This window comes from Notamacropus eugenii, chromosome 2 (assembly GCF_028372415.1).
Source record: "Notamacropus eugenii isolate mMacEug1 chromosome 2, mMacEug1.pri_v2, whole genome shotgun sequence".
NCBI classification, from domain to species: Eukaryota; Metazoa; Chordata; class Mammalia; order Diprotodontia; family Macropodidae; genus Notamacropus; species Notamacropus eugenii.
Genome location: NC_092873.1, coordinates 358,756,570 through 358,779,169, shown reverse-complemented (window position 1 = coordinate 358,779,169; position 22,600 = coordinate 358,756,570). Strand labels below are relative to the sequence as shown.

Below are 22,600 nucleotides of genomic sequence, written 5' to 3'. Positions count from 1 at the left end.
TCTTTCTGCCAACAGAATATTGATATGGATTATACCAAGAAGAAAGCTGTTAAAAACTGTGTGGCATGGTGGGAGTGGGGGGAAGTATGCTATCATTATTTGGGCTTTTGCAACATAAATATTTTGGTTAGCACTTCCTTTCTTCCCCTAACTTCTCATCTCATCCCTACCTTCTCACTCCTAATGGATTTTATTTTATTTTTTTAATATGTGAGAATTCCCTCTTGATTTTACTTGCATGTGCAGGAACTATGTCCAACATGGTGTAATAGAACATTTGTTGCTATTTTGGCATCTGGATTTTGTTCTTATTAATACCAAAACTTAGATTGTTTACATTTATTGTATAGTACTTTTTCCCCTCAGAATCCTTAGTCGGCTTTGTACTGGCTCTTTAATGTAGTCATTCTTACTTAGGACTGAAAATGTTGAAATAACAGGGTAAGTAGCATGTTCAGGGCCTTAAACTACAAGTTGTAGATGGAATTAAAGGAAACCCAATTCATTTTCTGCTCTCCACACTGTACATTTTACTTGCTTGACTGCTGAGTCAATATTTTGTAAAATTATTAACAGGTTTCTAGCAGATTCTGACAATCAGTGAAACAAAATAAAAACCTAAATTATTTTTCCTTTTCTCTATTAGAAATTAGGCTACTGCCATCATTCTTCTAAAAGATAACTGAGAAAATAGTTTTTAAGAAAAATATTTTTAAGATTTAAGATTGTTTTTAAGTTATTTGACAATTTAAGTTTATTGAAATCTTTAGAAGATAAACTACGTTATATAATAAAAGAATGAAACCGGTTTATCTTGATGAAAGTAATGTTTAAAGGAGTGTTATGAAATTATATTAGTTCACAGTTTTTTAAAGAGAATTTTAAAATTATTTTAGAAAATCAGAAATATATTTCCCTTACAATATTGGAAATATAAAAATGTCATTCTAGTTTCTGGGAATGAAAAAGTCAAATTTACCTATGTATTTTCCACTGATCAGCTTTATGTAAAAAAGCAAGTAGCACAATAACAAAATGAAATATGACTTAAAACATTTAAATCACTTGACTCTGATTGCCTCAAAAAAAATTAAATCTATTTTAGTTAGATTGTCTTTACTTTAAACAGAAGATGTCTTTAGGAAATAGTTTATCAAGTATTCAGTGACTTTTAGCCATTGGGATGACTGTGTATACAACTATGGTGTCTTACCAACTATAAGTAGTATTTTGTAAATATAGATTTCTTATTGAATGAAGAAGACCCTCATTTTTGGTGGTTTATGATGTTATTTTCTTGTTTTTGTTAGTTTAAGTCACACCCTCGACTTCCTTGGAAGGTATCTTTTTGAGGTTTGGCTTCCTTTTTTTTTTTAAAGGTAATATTGGGGTGGGAGAGCTTCCTGTTTTTATTTTCAAAATTAGGTCCACACGTTAGCTGTGTCACGTTTTTCATTTTGGACACATAAAGACTAACATATGTCGTGTGATTTGTCTTTGACCCATTGTATCACTTCATGACAGCTTTACTGAGTTAACTGAGCACTGGACTGGGAAGTTAGAAATTCTTGAATCTATTCCCAACCCTATCACTAGCTTGCTTGGTAGCCTTGGTTGGGGGAGTTCCTTCGTATTTTTCTTAACTAAAAAATGGGGCTGCAGATAATTGTCTCCCAGGAGAGTACCTTGAAAATTTATAAACACCAAGATAGAGTTAACATGTTACCAGAGTCCTGAATATCAGAGATTCAGGGAGAAGGAAACAACAGTTATGTAATGTGGAGTCATTTGGATTGAGCAGTGAATTTCAGTACGTCTGTCAAGAAAATACTAAGTGCTTACCTTATGCTAGGTACTGGGAAGGTAAAAACTATACATTTTATGGGTAGTGACATATACATCTATACAAGGTAGTTAGGGAGGACGGGAAGCAGTTGAAGGGGTCATGAAAAGCTTCATGTAGAAGGTGCTTACAAGTACCATGCCTGTGTCCTGGAGGAAAATGAACAGAAAAGGGAATAGGGGTGCCTTGAGACATTCCCTCATTCCATAAGGTTTGGTTTCTTTTTGGCATTGGTGCTGCTGAGCTACCAGTGAAATAGATCTATCTTTCATGGTAATATTCAAGAATGAGGTTTGGGAAAGAGTCTCCTTGTTACATTGAGCTAAGTGATTTCTTGCTTTTTATTTGCCAATATTATCTGAAATGTTATGACCAAATGAGCCTCTGAAGAAATAGACCTTCAAATAGATCTGTAGGGTAAGTGCATTTTAGCCCTCACAGGCTGACTTCTTTTAGGGTCACATCTTTGAAAAGAGTACTCCTGAATTATGCCGTAGTATAATCATAAAGAATGCTGTGTACAAAAACGGCTGATACATTATGCCTTTATTCAAGGCCTGCTTTTTCTTCTTTTTTGTACTTGAGGAATCTTTCAGTGAAGAAGAGTCATAAATTGTTGCACACAGGATGTTCCCTGTCTTTGGGTTATTCATAATCATGGCTACATTACCATCATATGAAAAGTACTGTTATTGTAAGAACATTTGTCTAGTTCTTTGAGTCTGGACAACCAATTTACAAAATCTATTGCTAGATTCTGCTTTCTTTTTTTATGTATATATATTTTAAAAAATTTAAATACAGTGGATTTCCATATAGAACCATTCAGTTCTCTATGCTACGAGTGTTCTGAGCTGCCTGTGCTGATTCATTTTCTCATACTCAACTACTTAGGTATGATTTGAGAGTAGAAGTTAAATTCTCAGAAAATATGACATCTTTCCTTTCTGACTAGTTAGAGAAGAGTTGGGGAAGACAAGGGGAAATTACATTAATGATCCAATCAATTAGTGTTGGGATTAATTTGATGACTAATATTTTCAATGGCCATTGGGTCATTAAAGTGTAAATTATGTCTATACCTTGAGGTGATACCAAGACAAACCCACGTGTTTTTAGATGCTGTTTAATTTCCCCGGTTAAGGGGATTTCTTTGCATATGGGAAACCAAGCCACAGTTACCACAAACAGTCACATCCATGATTTGCATTAAAAATAACTATTTGCCTTATCAGGTCACAGTTTGCCTTACTATGGGTTCAACTGGGAAGATATGCTAGTTACTCTACAATAATTTTAAGGCATCTCTTCAGAATGTTCAATAGCGATCAGTCAGTCATTTATTAAGCACTTAAAATGTGACAGGCACTGTGCTAAGCGAAGGGAAATACAGAAGGTGGCAAATGACAGTCTCTGCCTGTAAATTCATTCCCCTGTGAAATAATACTTACAGTTTTGCATCCTGAGTTAGGAATGTACTCAGTCATCTTAACTTGTAATGCAAAGACGCATGGAGTCTCCCAGGGCTGATATGAGGCATATAATCAAAAACTTTTAAGCAGGCATTTAGTTTTATTTTTTTATTTTCAATTCCAAATTCTCTCGCTCCTTCCAGCCCTTACTCTACCCATTGAGAAGGCAAGAAGAATCATTTGTTTTCTATACAGCATGTATTTCTCTGTGGTGTAACATAGATTCATGTTAGGGAGGAATTTTCTGACTTAGAATCATAGAATGTTAGAGCTACAATGGATTTTAAAAGTCATCCTTAGTCAAGCCCCCTCAAAGATGCTGACTTGGAATTGTGTTGTTTTTTTGGTTTGTTTTTGTTGTTTGTTTTTTGCATTTGAGGGGCTTGCATTTTTTTTCTTTTTTAGATGTTTTTTGAAGGCTGAAATCTGTGTTTTTCTTCCTCCTTTCCCCCATTCCCCCTTCTCATATTTTCATTAAGCCAAATGAATGTGCTTCTAGTGGAAGTTATATTAACAAAACCATAACTCTTGCTTGTCACTCCTGTTAGGGAGCCTTCTCCCTTTGTGGTTCAGCGTAGACTTGTTTTGAAGGGGACACATTAGTGAGGAGGTAGAAACTGTTTTCTTGTCCTCTGTTTACAAACAAACGGATTGGTTTCTGCCAGTATATGTTGGCTGGGAAAGGGAAGTATGCTGTACTTACTAGTTATTGAGAGTTGGGAATAAATATGTCACTCATTTCTTAACTCTGTTTTGAAGGGGTTGGTGACCCTGTACTTGTTCTACTGAAGCTATTAATTGTGGTTTCTAAATGGAGTCATCTCTGAATTTTAATCATTGGGGGTAACTTTTACATAGCTCAGTTAATTATTGTGTGCTTAGAGCTCTGCAGAAGCGTTTGAGCCATAATATTGGCTATGCTATTCCATATTCCCCTTCAGGTACATTCTGGTGGCACTGATAGCTTCTTACTGTTTCTCGTGACAAGACCCTATGTCACTGTGCCTTGTACAAGCTGTTCCTCCATCCCTGGAATGTACTCATTCTAGTTTCTCATGTTGCTCTCTGCGCCCTCTCTTTCTGAGTGCCTTGTATCTGTAGATAACTTGTATCTATTTTATAAATGCTTTTTATATGTGTTTTTGGGTCTGGGGAGACATCTGTGTATGTGTACACACACACATTAGTTCTTGAGCTTACGTACTGGACTGGAGAGTCAGTGTGTATGCGAGCATGTGTACAGATGCATATATATGCATGTATTCACTCACAAATATGTATGTATATGTATACACACATACAGAGGATATAGATACATTAGTTCTTGAGCTTCTTTTCTAGTCTGGGGAAACAGTGGGTATGTAAATATATATACATACATATATTTGCACAAACATCCATATGTATATACACACATAGCTATATACACACATGTAGGGTATAAGTATACACACATGAGCTCTTGAACTCATGTACTAGTCAGGGGAGACAGTGTATATGTGTGCATGTATAAGTGTATGTAAATATACATGTACACGTACACATTATATGCATGTATACACATACACAAACATATTCCTGCACCCAGACATATCTATTATAGAGAATATATGTGTATGTGTGTGTACACACATACACACAGTCTCTCCAGACTAGAACATAAGTTTTCCCCAAGAGGAATCATTTCATTTTTGTCTTGTATTCCTAGCACTTAGTACAGTGCCTGGTATTAGGTGCTTAATAGATGCTTCCAGTAGTGTCAAACTGTCACCTTTGACCAATTCTGAATTACCTTTAAATGTTGACAGAGTTGGGGAGAGAGACAACTTTATGTGAAGAATCTCAAAATTACAGTTTCCTTGGTTTTGTGTGTATGTGTGAGTGTGCGTGTGTGTGTGTGTAAAGCATTTAGTGAAGTTTCCCAGATTTTAGTGATAAAAATGTAAAAAAATTTTTAAACTGCTGAGAAGATACCTTTATTTCGGAGCCAATAAGTTGGCATATCTGCTTTTTTCTTTTTTAAAAAATTGAGAAACTCATTTCCGACATACATGAATGACCATTAAATGGAACAAATAAAGTAACAGATGACTGCTTAATCTGTTCAAGTATTGTAGCCTGGAGTTAAAGTGCTACTTTATAGGACAAATTATACAAGACATTCAGTCATTGTGGCACTAGCAACAAAGTTCACTCATTATTAGAATGCCTCCAGTTGTTTTTTTTTACCTTCCATGTTTTTGAGTATTCTTTTGCTATTCCTGTAGAAAACAGTATATTAACAAACCAAAAATGTATAGCTCCATCCAGGATGAAATTTTTAGTTTCGAATGTATCTTTGAAACACATTCTTCAGGATGAGGCAGCATGGGTTCTGGTGGACAGGGATGAAATGGGCCAGGATTCTCAACATTTTTATTTATTGTTTCTGTTGTGCACCTGTAAATGGAAGTTCTGGCTATACAGTTAGTATGTTTTAAAGGTAAAAGATGTTTTTGCTTAGAGTTCAAATTTACATGATAAGTAGCAGGATTAATTTCTTGTACTGTGTAAATATTGGCCTTGTATTAAATTCTTCCCTAGCTGTTGAGAGTATTATAGCATAATAGTAAATTCTTAGTTTCCTGAACGACATAACTACATTCAGTAGGCTAAGTTGCTGATAAAGCATGATCCCTTGATCTTATAGCACCAGAAGAAAATAGAGGGTTTTGTTAGAAAAAAACAAGCACCACATGCTTTTTGAAGGTGTGGTTCCTTCAGTTTAAGAAAACTAGTTGCCTATAGTCTATGGTTTAAATTGTGCCCTGGACATGTAATGTAGCACCTTAGAAGTGTTGAAGTATTGCTACTCCCACATTAAAGATTAAACATAAATTTAGCCTTTTATTCAACCTAAATCAGTACTTGTTTAATTAAAGAATCAAAATTATATGTGTTTTTGGATAAGATGCTCATAACATTTTCAATTAAGAACATTGTAGGGACGATAAAAACTTTTTGTTGTTTTCCTGGGTGAGGAGCTTTAACTTTGGAGTATTTTATGTTATACAAAAAAAAAAAAGTTTAATTCTGTCGGAAATGTTCTAGAGTTTTTAGGTAACTTCAAGCTCAAAAGTGAATAATTTCCTAGTCTGACTATTGAGTGCCTCACACTTTTATGTGAGAGCTAAATGGAAATTATATATGCATGCTCACTTGTGTTTCTTTCTTTTTGCAGAATAGTGCCCATTTTCTAAATTTTTTGAAGGAAAATTCTGGCCTGGTTTATTTTAACCTTTAGCACCATTAAACATTAGCTATATTATTTCATATGCTTATATATATATGTTTTCTTCCATTTACATTTGAACTATTTTTCATTTTATGATGATACCTGCCATAGCTGTTCAGCATGTAAATTTCTTTCTTGTAATTCCATTAGTCATACTTAATGATTTCTACAAATGTTTATGATGGTATTCATTTGAGAATATCTGTTAAAGGAAACCTCCAGTATGAGGGACTTTGTATGATACATATGTCATTGCTAATTCCAAGGACTGGTACTTGGTAAGCCTTTATTCTTCCTTAATTAAATTCACAATAACCAGCCTCTGTGTAAATGGAATTAAAATGTATTCAACATTTTTATCTTTGGAGAAGGTTAAAAAGGAAGAATTAAAATAAAACCAAATTGATCTCTCAAAAAATAATTTATTTTGGAGCAAGCTATCTGGACCAGATCTCTTTACAATCATATATTACATTTAGAATGCTTGTGTTTTTAAAAGATTTGTCCCACTCACTTCATATAGTTAGTAAAAACTTAGTATAATAAAGCATTTATTTGACCTGTTATTGGAGTTTGTTGTAGTAGGATTTGATCTGTTGATAGCATTTATTTTTAAAGGAGAGATTCAGAGAGACTGAAATTTTAAAAAAAGTTATACAATATCTTTATAAACTTCATAAACTATTAGACCTGGGTCTAATAAAGGGCCCACTAAAATTGTATAAAGGGAAATTAGTGCTTTCATTTATAAAAGACAAACCTATAAATAAAATTGCAAACTGGTAGGCTTTTGAAAAGCTTGGTGAGTGTTTTGTCTTGGGAATTGTTTTTCTAATGGGTTATTGTTTTTTGTTTTGATTTTGGTGACCCTATGAGAGTTAATTGCACCTCACATAATCTGAATAAATAAAACCTTTTCCTTTGGCTTTCTTAGAAGACCTTGTTTTTATTTCTCTTCTTTGCCCTCCTTCTACCCCAAATAATTTGATAATTTCATTTGATGAAGATTGTTTTGACTTATGTTTTTGTTTAATTGTTTTCACATCATTGTGATAAGTGAACTTGTTTTAAAAAGTTTCGCTGTGTGTATATATATATATGTTATTTTTGTTAAAGTTCTTTGAAAGGAAAATAATATAGTCTGCTACTCAAAAGCATAAAATTGTGTGTGTATGTGTGTATTCACTGCTGCCCCCTCCCATGACCTTTTAATTTACTCATAGTATCATAGATCCAGAATTGGGAGTCCAACTCCCATTATTTGGTAGATGAGGAAACTGATGCTGAAACAAGTAAAGCTACTTGCCCAAAGCCATAAGGGGAATAAGTGACAGAGCTAGGATTTTAACCCAGGCCTCATGACTCCAAGTTCAGCTCCCTTTCCATTATATTCTGTTACTTCTCTGTAAGTAATTTTTTTCTGAAGGAGGTGATGCTGGTGTGGCCTGAGGAACTCAATGTTCTGGAAGGAATCCCTGTAAACCATAGTAGATTCTCTTCCCCTATCACCACTTCTTTGTCTGTCCCAGTTGCTAGGACTATCTTAGAGGAGGTTAGAAACGGCATTACGTGGGAGCACTGGGATAGGAGGGCAAATAATAATAGTGACGTTGATGATGGTACATATTTATATAGCATTTAAGGTTTTCAAAGCGTTTTACAGATACCTCATTTTATCCTCACAACCACCCTTGAAGATAGATTCTATTACAATCCCCATTTTGCAGACGAGGAAACTGAGCTAGAGGTTGGGTGATTTGGAGAGTAGCATTACACAGTTTGTGTCTGATGCCAGATTTGAATCTTAGGGCTACCTGACTTCCAGGGCCAAGGTTCTCTCTACTATGCCACCTAGCTGAAGGAATATATAGGTATCCCTAGTTGAAATTTGGATGAATTTTCTCATCTAAGCATCTATTATAAAATTGTTTCTGTCATTTAATACTGTTAGAATTATAAAATCTTGAAGTTGAAAGGGACCTCAGAAATCATTTGTTTCAGCCCATATCTGAAGCATGAATTATCTTTTTCAGCATACCTGAAATGGTTGAATTGTCTTTAATAAGACTGCTGGTGAGGAGAAATGTGTTGTGTCCAGAAGAAGCCCATTTTACTTTTATAAAGCTCTAATTGTTGCAAAGTTTTTTCCTTATATTGGTTGAGCTGAGCTTCTGACTTCTGGAGTCAGGCATGTTAAGGCTAGTAGCCCTTTTCAGTATGATAGCCTAGCAGATCTTTGAAAATACTGATAATGCCCCCTTCCTAATTCTTTCCTCCCACACACAACTTAAACATTCCCAGATCTTTCCACCAATCCTCAGGTGATGTGGTTTCAATTTCTGCAGCATCCTGGTTTACATCACTTTCTAGTCTGTAAATATCCTTCATAAAGTGTGACATCCCGAACAGGAGACAATACTTCAGATGTGGTTTGACCAAGGCAGACCTGGTACAGCAGAATTAGCCCCTTCCTGGATCTGGACATCGTACTTCTTTTAAGGTAACCTAAGATTGGATTAGCTTTTTTCTTTTCTTTCTTTTTTTTTTTTTTTTTTGCCATCATGTCACTATGAACTCATAGTGTGCTTCCATTCTACTAAAAGCTGGACTTTTTCACATAAAACATTGCCCAGTTATGTTTCCCCAGTTTTCTACATGTGTGCAGTTAATGTTTTTATCCTAAGTGCAGGACTTTGCACTCATCCCTCTTAAGTTGTATTTGTGTAAATCTGGCCCAGATTTTGCTATCTTTTTATTCTTATTTTTTGAATAACATCACTATAATTGGGGGGGAAAAACTGCTTGGGAAGTTGTATGGTTATATGGCCAAAAAAAGGAGGTTTGATCTATATCTTGCAGCACACACCACAATAAATTAACTGAATCAGTGATCAAGTTTTTTTTATTGGAACTTTTAAATTGTTTGCTTCTGTCATTTATTTTGACATCTTTTTTAATGCTTATTCTGTCATGCAAATATTTTTTATCTCTCAGTTTCATGTCATCTGTAAGTGTGATAAATGTACTGTCTTTGGCTTCATCTAAGTTATTGATAAAAATGATGAATATAGATAGTTCAAAATGAAATAGATAAAAACTCCCACTACAATTCAGTTTATTATATGTTCAAGTGTATTTTGTGGGCTCGCCTGGACACTTTCCCACCCTTTATTGTTCTGTGGGAAAATGATTTGAGTTCCAAACAGCCAATTTAAAAATGGACTTTTGGATTAAAATTTCATTTTAAAGATGGAGAATTCCCCGAAAAATTTTGACAAAGAGGAACATTGGAGAAAATGCTGAATTTCTGTTTATAATACTAAATTTTGCTTTATCTCCTAATATGACCTTGCTCATATTTGGAATGAATGAAAAAACATTTATTGAATGTTTATTATGTGTAAAACACTGTGTTGAGCACTGGGGTTACCAACAGAAACATAGTCCTTGCTTTCAAGGACTTGACATTTGAATAGGAGGAAACAACATACATTGGAGATTTGAACTACAGGATTGATAATTAAAGGCCTAGTGATTCCAAGAGGCACATAAGTGAGGCAGATTGTAATTAATCTTCTTAAGCGTCATGTCTATTGATAAAACTGTATCTGCTTCTCATGTTAAACCCTTTAAAAGTGACAAGGACTTTGGTGGCCAGAGTTTTCCTTTTGGAATCTCAGTAGCTATAGCTGTAGCATTTATATCATCAGTTATCAGATTGCATCTCCACAAGGACTGCTCCCCTGAAGGACAGCTTTAAGGATCTTATTGGAAGCCTGGGTGGTAGCATGGAGAGGAGTGCTGTTATTCCCTGGTCCCTAGGGCCAACCTGCCTTTCATTGAGAACTGGTTTGGCAGTTGGTGGTGGTGAGATGGCAGATTGTCTTGACAAGCATCCCTCTAATGCTGAAACAGATCACCTTATTTTAGGGTAATTTATACTGCAAACTCCCCTTTAGACAGTTTTTTTTGGGGGGGAGTGGAGAGTAAGTATGACTAGACAAAAGCTTACAGGAAAAGCCATGACTTAACTAATGGTAATATTCACAGATATCCACTGGAATTTAAACTGCTTGAAATTTGACAGAATTATCCCCACCTTATAGAGGGAAAGTTTTTTTTCAAGGCATATTTTCCCAAAAAGTTTCTATAGATTTTTTGGTAGAATATTTTAGGGAATAAAGTCTTTTTTGTTTCCCCAAAGTCATGAAATTGGGTTCATTTCATCCATAATAGATTTATGCTACATAACTTTAATTGGGAAGTTTCTTATGCTCAGCAGTCTTCCTGTACTTATTGATCCTCTTTCTCATTCCTCACACTGACTCTTCCAAGTCAGTTCCTTTGTTCTCTAGTTCTCTAATGCAGCCCACCCTTCTACAACGACAGGAGATGAAGTAGCTTCCAACTTTACTTTGAAAAGTGAAGACATTTGATGGAAGCTTCCTGCCACCACTTCTTAAAATTTTGCAAGATCATCAGATCTCTTCTTTTTTCCTTTCTCTCAGAGGAAGAAATGTTCTCCTTGCTGAAGCTAATCCTTCCCTCTCTGTAGTCCTGATCCTATCCCGTATCTTCCTGCCCCTTATTAGGATATTGCCTCTGCAGTCATCTCTTTAATCTTATGAAATCTTCAGTATTCTGCCATTTCCACTGGCTATTCCCTTCCTCTCTGACCTACAAGATGCCACAGTCTCCTGCTTTTCTTCTTGCTGCTCTAACGCCTTTGTCTACTTTGATGATTTCTCTTCTAAGTATATCTCTTCTAGTAAGCCTACTTTACCTCCTAAAGTTTTGTCTTTCTTTGTCTCTTTTGTCTCCATATCCTTGGCAAATTAATTTATTCCATTACTTCATCCATCACTTCAGTGTAGATGACTTCTAGATTCTTATATTCAATCTGGACCTCTCTGGTCAACTCCAGACCTTAATCCCTGAGAACCTATTTTTACCTGGATGTCCCTCTGACACTTCAAAAACAGGTTTATTATCTCTCCCTTAAAAATTGATTCATCTTTTGACTTCACTATTTCAGTCAGTGGTACTGTCATTCTCTCAGTCTCTCATTTAAAGATATATGCTGTTTTGTTTTACTTTTTCCCCTCTCTCTTATCTTGCTTGTTCAGGCAACTGCCAGGTTCTTTAAGTTCTTCAGTACTTTAAAATGTCCATAATTTCATCAGCGTAGGTTGGCCTTCTATTGATGAAAATCATAACCCCTCATACAATAATAGACGCTTTTATTGTGGTGGCCAAAAAAAAAAAAATCATCTGATAGCCACCCCTTACATAATTAGAATCACAAAATATCAGAGCTAGAAGAAACCTCAGAATTCCTGACCCAATCCATTCCTGAAAAAGAATCTCCACTACAACATGCCTGACTAGTGGTCATTCAGACTTCACTTGAAGACCCCTTATGAAGAAGAATGTAATACCTCCTGAAGTTCTTCTAGTCCACTTTTGGATAGCTCAGATTGTTTGATCCTTGGATAACAGATAAAGAGTCTCTTCTCCATATCTTTCTATCATTGTGAGCCTTTTTTTTTTTTTTTTGGTGGAATAATCCAGAGCTTGTACAATGCTGACAGTTTTGGAGAATCCAGGGTTACTTCCTTATCACAGACATCAGAAATAAGACTTGCACAGAGGGCTTTCAGTTCTACCTCCAGCATAATTTTTGGTGCATCTTCTCCTTTATTCCTGTTTCTAAATCTTAGTAGTCTGTCATTACTGCTCATTTGGACTGTTGCAGCATCAGCTTTGGCTTCCCACTCTCTTTCCCTTCTTACCTCTGTTAGATTAGGTTTTCTTATGTACTGATTTTCCCTACAACTTGCACTAATTCTCTGCCTACCAACAAAAGTTAACTATCCCATCATGGGATTTGAGGACCTCCATCATTAGGTACAACTGCATTTTCCCTACCTTTTCTCTTACAGTTCCCCTCCATGTATTCTAGCCTCTTGTAAACTGGACTGCCCTGGGTTTAACTCACATACTCCTTTCTTCATGGCTTTGTTTATATTCTCTCTGCTCGGAATTCTGCTTCTTTTCCCTTGAAATTCCCTCTCTCCTTTATAGCCTAGCCCAGGTAGCATACCTCTTCTAAGACACTTACCTGATTCCCCTTTGTTCCCCAGTATGGAATACGTTTTCCTATCTTGGACCTCTCATAGCACATTGTTTGTACTATCTTCTGTACTTCGTTTGCTTAATAGTTGGGTATATGTCATATCCTTCTACTAGAATATAAGCTCCATGTCTTATCCAACATTGTGTCTCCCTCTGCATCCAGCATAGTGCTCTGTACGTTATGCTCAGTCAGTACTCAGTGGGGTTGATTCCAAAGGTGAATGGGCATACCAGCTTCTGAAGGTGCTAGAACGTCTTGGAAATATGGAACTTCAGATGTGACCTTGTTGAGAAGTCCTATGTCAACCAGGTAGGCAGTAAACCTCATATTTCTCACTCCTCTCTCCAGGTCAGCTGTCCCTCTTTTTATTTCTTTGTTGAAAAAAACTTAAAGCATATTCAGTGGCTTTTGGGGAACCAAGTGTAAATGTAGTTATACTCTGTTAACCTGGACATTGACAGAAATACACTGTTAAATCAGATGTTTGGTAGCTTGAACCATGAGGGGACCTTTGGAAACTGTTTGAAGATTATTTTAACATGGTATCAAAGAAATTTTAATGAGAACATTTAAAGCATCCGCTTTCTTATGGCTATGATCAAACGATCTACTGAAAGAGCTCTTCAAATTTCTAACATACAGGGAATTAATAATTTAAAGATGTAAAGAGAAATTTTTTAACCACAATGTTACAACTTATAAACTAAATATATTACAAGAAACTCCAAGGAATCTCAAAGTCTTTTGTTCTGGAATTTGTATAAAATTCCACAATTTGCATTGTACTGAACTTTAAAAAAAAAAGGGACCATTCTCTGGGGCTTGAAGTCTTTTCATTTTACAGAGATTTGGCATATCTCTGCGTGTGTGTGTTTGTAATTATTGTAATGGAGTTCATATTTGTTTTATTTAATGGGTATATGCTTTCTAGCCTCCTCCTACCATGTCTTTCAGTATTTGTCGGTAGAAATTTGAGGTCTCTGGTTAGTTTTGAACTCTATGATCTGGTTTTGTTTTGTTTTGTTTTGTTTTTTTTGGTGGGGATTGGATCTGAAAATGATCTCCCAAAGATATGTAGTTTTTATTGTTTGATTGTAATGAGCATAGAGGATTATCTTCATAATTAAATTGTATATCCAGAACAAAAGCTGATCTAATGCTACACTAAAATGATCTGAGCCCTTATGTCATGGTTTTATCAGAAATAGCTCTGATACTAAGGAGCTTTCACCGAGGCAGGCCAAATCCCTGGGATCAGCCTGATTTTATTGTATTCCTTTAGTCTTTCAAAAGTCTTCCAGAGCAGGCCAAGAACTACTGCATTTGTTTATCTCCAAGTTTCTGTGATATTTAGGTTTTGTTCTTTTTGCTAGCATAAGAGAAGTATAGAAAACAATTAAAAAAAGAAATTGATAGCATGCTGTTTATTTTACTTATGAGAACTTTCAAGGGTGTAATTTGTTGCTATAAGAACAGTCTGGTTAAATTTGTCTTTATTAGCTAGATGTTTGTGTCAGAATCCAAAGAAAAGCTACTACTGATCATGGAAAGAGCCTTGTTTCCTTTCTATCTTCATTTTAATGTTGTTACAGAGAAAATTAGATGAGGTTTCTTCAAGAAAGATGATAGTTGTTCCTCCTGAAACAGACTTTTGCACTTAAAGACAGCAAGAGTAAGATGAAAGTGCACTTTGGGGGCTGGGGGTGGAAGGAGTTGTCCTTTTTTCTTTGGAAAGCTAAAGGTAAATGGTAAAGTCCTATTCTTTTGTACTTTGCAAGTACAAAATGGGAAAAGTGTAACTATATCAATTTTAATGAATAAGGCCAGAGGTTTTTAGTGGGCTACCAGCCCAATATGAGGCAACATAATCTAATGTTATCTTAGGTTTCATTAAAAGAGACACAATATCCAAAAAGCAGGAGATGAGAGACCTGTTGTTCACTTCCCTAGTCAAAACACATCTAGAAGTATTAAGTTTCTAGGTATCACATTTTATGATTGACTTTTATAATCTCGAGAGCCTCCAGAGGAGGCAACCAGAATGGTTTAAGGTCCAATCAGTTGAAGGAAATGGGGATGGAGAGAAGATTTAGGGGCCACATGTAGTTTTCTTCAAGTATTTGAAAGGCTGATTTGTATTTGAGGAATAAGATTTGTTCTCCTTAGTTCTAGCAATGGGTAGAAGATGTAAAAAAGCGTATTTCATCTCACTATAAAGAAACATTGTAAAAACTGGATTTGTCTTAGTATCTACACTTAATGAGGGTTTCCCCTCACTTTTGTCTATAAGTGAAGGCTGAATGAGATCACTTGTTGGGAATATTGAGGAAAGGGTTTTGTTCAGGTACAAGCTGGACTAGATGATCATATTTGATTAAATGAAAGACATTTGTATTTGTGCTGAAACCAGAGGGTTGTTAGCACAATATCTTTGTGACATGACCGTTTACCTCAGAGAATTGACTGGCTAGTCCATTATCCCAGGATGGGTTAGGAAATCAGTTGGATTCCTCCTTTGTTCCTAATTTCTCCTCAGTGGTGAAAACACAATAAATGTCCAAAGACAGGTTAATTCAGCAGCTTGTCACTTAGCCCCCAGGGTGTTATTAAGGCTTTAGAAAATGTGATGTCTAATCTGTATGTCTGCAGGTTTATCTCCTCTAGGTCTTCTTGATAGGTCTGCAGAGACAATAATATCAGAGATTAGTCTTTCCCCATGATCTGTAAAGTAGGTTGTTCTTCCAGCCTGATTATGAACTGGAAAATTACTGGTACATTGTTGTAATTGTTTACATAGATATTAAGAATGACCCTGCATAAGACCATGAAGAGTTCAGTTTTAAGAGGGATTTTAATTGCAGCTTCACGTAGGAATTAAATACTTATATTCTCTTTATTCAAGTCTTTGAGTAGTTGTAGAGAGAGAGCCTGACCCTAACTAAAATTCAAAGTATAAAGTAATTGTCTATCTATAAGCCTTTCATCTTGGTATTATTTTTTAATATTTAGACTTAGGTTGTATGTTCAGCCATCTTAAAATAATGCTGGAGGACATTAGAAATATTATTGGGTTGTTTCTCAGATTGGGATTCCTGAGGGTCCTCTAAAGTTTGTGTAGGGACTTTAGGAGATATTGCCAGTAATGGTAGCCTATGATATGAATCAAGTTGGAAGAAAGCACACTAGGATGGAGAGAAGGGACATTATAGAAATGAAACTAAAAGAACCATGTTCTGAGTCAAAAGAGGCAGATCTGATTATTATTGATGAAAGAGGAAAGAATAAAAACAGTGGGTTAAGAGATATGCTAATTGTATTAGGGAATAGAGAAAGGGTAGATTTGAAGTATGAATTGAAATGGAATTTGTAGAATTTTGATATTGAAAAAGGCTCTTAAGCAGAATACAGTTTTAAAACAACTTAACTATAGCACAAATAGTATTAGTAAAGCTGGTTTCTACCAATCACCCACCTTTTCTTATATTGAGCAAATTAATTAAGTAAGAACCACAGTCACTTATAGATCAGCTATTTAAAGTATAAAGCACTGTGCTAATAACAACACATTTCTGTCTTCCTGATTCTCCTCCTACCTTCTGATAGGGCCTTCTCAGTCTGCTTTGCTGGATCTTCATCCAGGTTATACCCAGCCACCTTATTGCCCCAACTGGAGGTCCTGTGGATCTTAAGCTCACTGTGTCCAAAACTGAATTTATTTTCTTTATCCCCAGACCTTCCCCTCTTCCTGACTTCTCTACCATCTTCCCCATCATCCAGGTTTACTATGTAGGTATCAAATTCTACTTCTCACTTTAACCTCTCTCCCCGTATCCATTCTGTTGTCATGTCCTGTTTGTTCTGTCTTTATAATATCTCTTGAATATACCTCCTTCTCTCTTCTGGTACCCTGATGCAAGTCCTCATTACTTCAAACTTAAACTACTGGTCAGTCTCATTGTTTCCACTGCTTCTTTATGCCAGTCCATCTGACCAGGTCACCTTCCCTTCCATCCCATATACTCCATTGGCTTCCTCTTACCTCTGAGATCAAATAGAAAATCCACTGATTGACTTTTAAAACCCTTTATAACTTAACCCCTTCCCACTTTCTCAGCTTTCTTTACATTTTTACTCCCCTCCCAGTACTTTATGGTCCAGTGACACTGCCCTCCTTGCTGTTCCTTGCACATAATGCTCTACATCCCAGCTCTATGCAGTTTCACTGGCTGTCATCCCACCTGGAATTCTTTCCTTTTTCTTTGCCTTTGCTTCTTTCAAGTCTCAGCTAAAACCCCACCTTTTGCAAGAAGGTTGTTTCCCATTAATTCTAGTGTCTTCATTCGGAGATTATCCCACAATTTATCCTGTATATATCATGTTTGTATATAGTTCTTTCCATATTGCGTCCCCTATTAGACTCCTGGAAATCAAGGACTGTTTTTCACAGAACCTAGCACATGGTAAGTGATTAATAAATGCTTGTGGACTTGATTGGAGGAAGACAAGTTTTATACGTGAATTACTATAATAATAGAATAGGATTGCATATGTAAGATAGGACAGATAGCTTTCCATGAAATATCATTGGAGGGATGGAAGAGAATTCCAAGGACAAAGCCTTGGGGAACAATCACGTTTGGAGAACAAAGGAAAAAGAAGATCATCCAAAGACATGAAGGTGTGGTCAAGGTGGAGGCAGAAAATCAGTCTGTGTGAGTTCACAGAGGCCCAGGGAGAAGAAGTACCGAGGCTGTTATCTGTGACCATTCTTTCATCTGTAGAATAGGGATCATAAAGTAAGCACCATAAAATGCTCAGAACTCAGCAGCTAGACAACGTAACACTCAATTAGGAAAGACTTCTAAAACAATATTATCTGTTGTCTATACATCCATTTAAGGTCCCAGACAGAAATCCACAGTGAAAAATTATTCAGAACTAAGATTGGCTTCTGTGGGGAAGGGTAGGCCAAGGAACAACTGTGGTATAATTCATTACCCTTTCCACCATTCCCCCAGCTTTTTATTCTTGTTCTTAAAATCTGTTTACTTTCAGAATGTAATAGCAGAATCTCTCAGTCAGAGTGCTGGACTAGTTGGAGTTGCTAGACTTGACCTCTAATCTTGTCCCCTAAATAACCATGTGATCGTAGGCAAATTACATCAACTTTCTGAGCCTCGGTTTCCCTAACTGTAAAATGGAGTCAGTTTTTATTGTCTGTCTCATAGATTTGTTGTCAAGAAAGTGATTTGTAAGTCTTACAGAGTCACATAATTATGAATTATTATTATTGTTGTTTAACTATAAATAGAAACAGAACCATTTTCACCCAGGTTGACTTCCAAATTTGTTAAGTTCTGAAATTTACTAAAATAAAATATCCTTTCCCTGTGCCATGTCACTAGTTCTTTCAGGTTAATATGTTCTCATTGGCATTAAGATTGACTCTTTTTACAGCAGCAGCTGCTAATTAGTGACAGTTTTTGAGCAAGCAGCCTGTGATTTTGGCAGTTGGTTTGTTTATGGCAAGTCAAGATATTTCATTTCCTAAATTTGGTTTTGTGCATGGAAATACAACTTGGATATAAAGTAGCTTGTAGATGCATATATTTACTGAAATAACATCATGAATCAATATTTTATCCTGGAGTTGCAGAACTCTCAGAAGGCAGAAAATAGGTATGATTTCTGTCTGACTGATGTCATTAGTACTGAGTCATCCTTCTAGCGTTCATCTGCATTCTGGATGTGGAACCTCATCATCTTGTTTTGGTACAATGATAAATCTTTCTGGATTGTATTTAGTTGTGTACATGGTAACCAAAGCAGTGAAATGTTGATAAATGTGTAGTGCTTCCGTTTGTATTCAGCTTCTTTCTTGAGATATAATTAGAGAGAAGCAATACAGTTTGCATAATGAGGAAGCCTCCTTTGATTTTTTTTTGCTCACATTAGCATCATTATATTTCAGGCAGTTCTCTTCTTTGTTGGAAATAGTCCTAGTTATGTGTCATCTCTATTTTACAAACTTGTCACGATGTTTTATGAAATGGTGCTGCTTCCACTGTATTTACCTTGATCAGAATCAATGCTGAGTCAGTCCCTCCGTCACCAGTTGCTAAAGTGTGAATCAGTATCATTATTTCTGAAATAGGGATTCTAGTTAATGAACTTCACACTGGTAAAAATAACAACATGAAAGAATTAACTGAATTTCTGCTGTGTTCCTGAAATTTCCTTTATTTTTTGGGTCTTGTTGCTGATGTTTAACATGGAAGTCTAACAAAATATTTAAGAAGTGGTAAATTATATTGATAAAGCCAGAAATTTCCCCACCTGTCACACACATGGAAATCAAACTGGGATGGAGGTAGATGAGTGAAATGGGAGCAGTAGGGTGACAGGATAATGTTGATTTCATTTCTGACTAAGGAAATTACAGATTGAGACTTCTTTCATAAGAGTAGGATATTGCCCCAGTGTCCTTGTCCCAAATTTTCCCTTAACGTATTACACAATAGTATTTTAAGTTCAGAGGTTGTCTCCTCTTAAGTGACTGTTTTCCTTTTTAAAATTTTGAACTTAAATATAAAAAATACATTTCCATATATGTAGTAGAATACAAAAAGAGGATTGTTTATGAAACTGTTAATTTCTGCTTCATACTGCTTGTTTTTTTAAGTATATAATAAATTTTATATATTACTTTCAGTACTGCCCTGCCTATCTGTGCTTCCTTCTGAACTTCATGCTTTCCTCTTTTATACGTTAAAAAATACTTGAGTGTCTCTCTCTTTTCTTGGTGTTTGGTATTACTAATCCCTTTTTACTGAGCTCTTGTAACAAATAAGCAAAGTCAAACAAAATCAATCCATGCAATGGCCATGTTAAAAAGTGTTTGTCTCTTACTTTAAGTCTGTCAGCTCTCTGTCTGAGGATAGGTAGCAGAGTCTGGGGATGCTGTTCTCAGAGGGTTGTTTGGGAACCCCTAGGGGTCCTTGAGATCTAGTTAGAGGCTCTCAAAATCAAAACTTTTCATAATGATACCAAGGTGTTTTACTTTCTACTACAGTAATAGATATAGTCTACATAATCAAAGACTCTTTGAAGAAGGGGGTCCTCAGTTTTTGAGACTATGAAGGGATTCTGAGAGCAAAATGTTGAAGCACTGGTCTAGGGACATGTTTGGTTATCATATTGGTTAGAATTGCTAAGTTCTTCGAAGTTGTCTTTCTTTACAGTTGTTTCCTTATATGTATGGCTTTCCTAGTTCTGCCCGCTTCACTCTGTTGCCAGTTCATATTACCCAGGATTCTCTCCAGTCATCCTTTTTGTCATTTCTTACAGTGAAATAATTACATTTGTATGCTGCAATTTGTTCTGCTACTCCCCAGTTAATGAACACCCCATTAGATTCTAGTTCTTGGTTTTTCCTCTTTTCCCCTTTCACTAACCCCTTCAGGATCAAGATGTTTATCTTGCTTGCAACTACCAGCTCCCCAGTATTATCCTGTCTTAATCCCCCACCCACCCTCACTTATTTTCCTATTGAGTTTGTTGTATTTCTACACCAAACTCTGTATGTGTGTGCACGCATGTGTTTGTTGAACTCTCCTTTTTTCAATTTCAGATAAATGTGATGTTCATTCTAATTCTATCCCTTCTCCCATATTTGTGCATTTTTCTTATAAACCCTAGTTATGAGAAATAGCAAGTTCCACTCCCTTCTTACTCCCTTTCAACAGTAACGTATTCATTTTATTCTTCCTTGTCTTTCCTCTCATAAAATTTTCAGTACATGACCAATCTACCCCAAGGTCCTCTGTTTTTCTTATTTAATTCCCTCCATACCTTTTGAAGACTTTAAAGTTTCGGAGGAACACTTGTTTCTTTTTCTCCTATTAAAATGTTACCAACTACAACATTATATAGTTTTTTTTCCAGTTGGTCAACTAAATTTATCTTTTTAGGTATCTCTTGACTCTTGTGTTTGCATTTGAAAGTTTATGCTCAGCATTTCATGAAAAATGCTTGAAAATCTTCTTGTCTAACAGTTCTTAAAGTGTGGTCAGGGAACCCTGAGAGTACTCAAGATCCTCACAATGGGTCCACGAGGTCAAAACTATTTTATAATAATACTAAGACATTTTAATTTTTAATATGGAAAATACTGAGTTATATCATGCATAAAAAGAAACTCTTGGGGGGAAGGGGTAGCAATCCTTAACAGTTCTTAAAAGTATAAAGGGATCCTAAGGCCAGAAAATTTTAAAATCTCTAATCTATTAAAGATCCATATCCCCCTGTAGTATTACTTGGCTTTGTAGGGTAGTTTATTCTTGGTTGTAACCCTATATATATTATGCCTTTTGGAATACTGAATTCCAGAATCTCCTCTCATTTTAAGTAGAAGCAACCAGGTCTTGTGTGAATCCTAACTGTGGTTACTTGGTCCTTGAACTGCTTCCTTCTGCATGCTTGCATTTTTTTTTTTTTAAGTTTGATGTGAGAGCTCTGACTTTTGGCTATAGCTTCTTTGAGAATTTCATTTCGGACTTTCAGGAGGTGATCAATGGATTTTTTCTATTTTTATTTTACCCTCTGTTCTCATAGTTAAGGGCAGTTTTCATTTTTGATTTCTTGAAGTGCAGAGTCCAATGATTCTCAAGTTATTTCTGTTGACTTGGTTTGCAGTTGTTTTTTATATCAAATATCTTCTAATATTTTTTTCAGTTTTCTGAATTTTTCTTGCTGCCACCTGAAATCATTGATTTCTATTTGATCAATTTAGTTTCTCTTTTAATTGCTTATGGTTTACTATTTTCTCTTTTAAGCTACTTATTTTTATTCCAGTTCTTTCCTCAATAATTTTTAGTTTTTTAGTCTCATACTTCATTCCTTTTCTTTTTGGGGGGAAAGGGGAAAGGAGAGGCAATCAGGGTTAAGTGACTTGCCTGAAGTCACACAGCTAGTGCCAAGTATCTGAGCCTTGATTTGAACTCAGGCCCTCCTGACTTCAGGGTCGATGCTCTGTTCGCTGCCCCAAGTGCTTCATTCCTTCTACATATTTTTTTTTCCTTTGAGTCTCTGCTTGTAGTTGTTACGGAATTATCCTCTCCCTTTTTTTGGAGGAGCCTTAGAGTTATAATAATTTTTGATACAGGCTAGTGTCTTCTTTGGTTTACTCATCTTTCTTGATGGGTTGTGCTGAAACCAGTCTCTGGTATCTGCTGTGCTTTTGGGTGGGGTGGTCAACCCTGGTTGATCTTGCCCTTGGTCACTTGGTTCCTCCACAGATCTCTTTCATGGGTTAGGCCCTTCATGGATTTTGAGGTTCAGAGCACTAGATTTTCAGAGCTCTCTATGGCATCTTAGAATAAGGTACTTGGGACCTTGCAACCCTCGGGAGTGGAAGAGCTCCAGACTGAGCCACTTGTATTGGTTACTATCATGTCTGCACAGGTTACTACTCCTTGGGGGCCCCTGTTGTGGGTTTGTAACCATCCACCCTAGGGTTTTAACAGGGAGCCTTCCACTTTTGCTGTCTTTGGATAGAGAGCTCTGCAAGTTACAAGTGAGTCTGACCCTTCTCTGGACATGCTGAGAGGCCAAAGCTTGTTTGCCTGTGTTGTCACAGGCTTTCCTGTTCTCATTCCTACTGCTCGTGGACTACTGGCTAGCATTTTGTGCAGTTCTGGGATAGAAAAATTCACATATTGTAGTTTCTCATTAAGTTTCTTGATCATTATTTGATCTAGGGTGAATTTCAGACTTTTGCTAGAGTAGGTGAACTGGGCATCCTGTCTCCATTCAGACAGCCATGTGGGTCAAAAGTAAATGACTAATTTTCAGTGTGAAAAGAATCTGAGATCATT

The 22,600-nt window shown here is 36.1% G+C and overlaps 1 protein-coding gene across 10 annotated transcripts in view; it reads left to right on the top strand.

Moving 5' to 3' along the window:
* Nucleotides 1-22,600, top strand: part of STAT5B (signal transducer and activator of transcription 5B) — a 68,122-nt gene that overhangs the window by 2,740 nt on the left and 42,782 nt on the right. The window contains exon 1 of one of the 10 annotated variants that reach the window (XM_072646502.1): nucleotides 9,018-9,089. The exons of 6 other annotated variants lie outside the window; for them this stretch is intronic. The gene's annotated coding sequence lies outside the window, so the exon portion shown is untranslated. Of the gene's footprint in view, nucleotides 1-9,017; nucleotides 9,090-12,967; nucleotides 13,035-22,600 lie in introns of those variants that run through there. 3 more of the 10 variants (XM_072646501.1, XM_072646500.1, XM_072646503.1) reach the window with 3 other exon arrangements.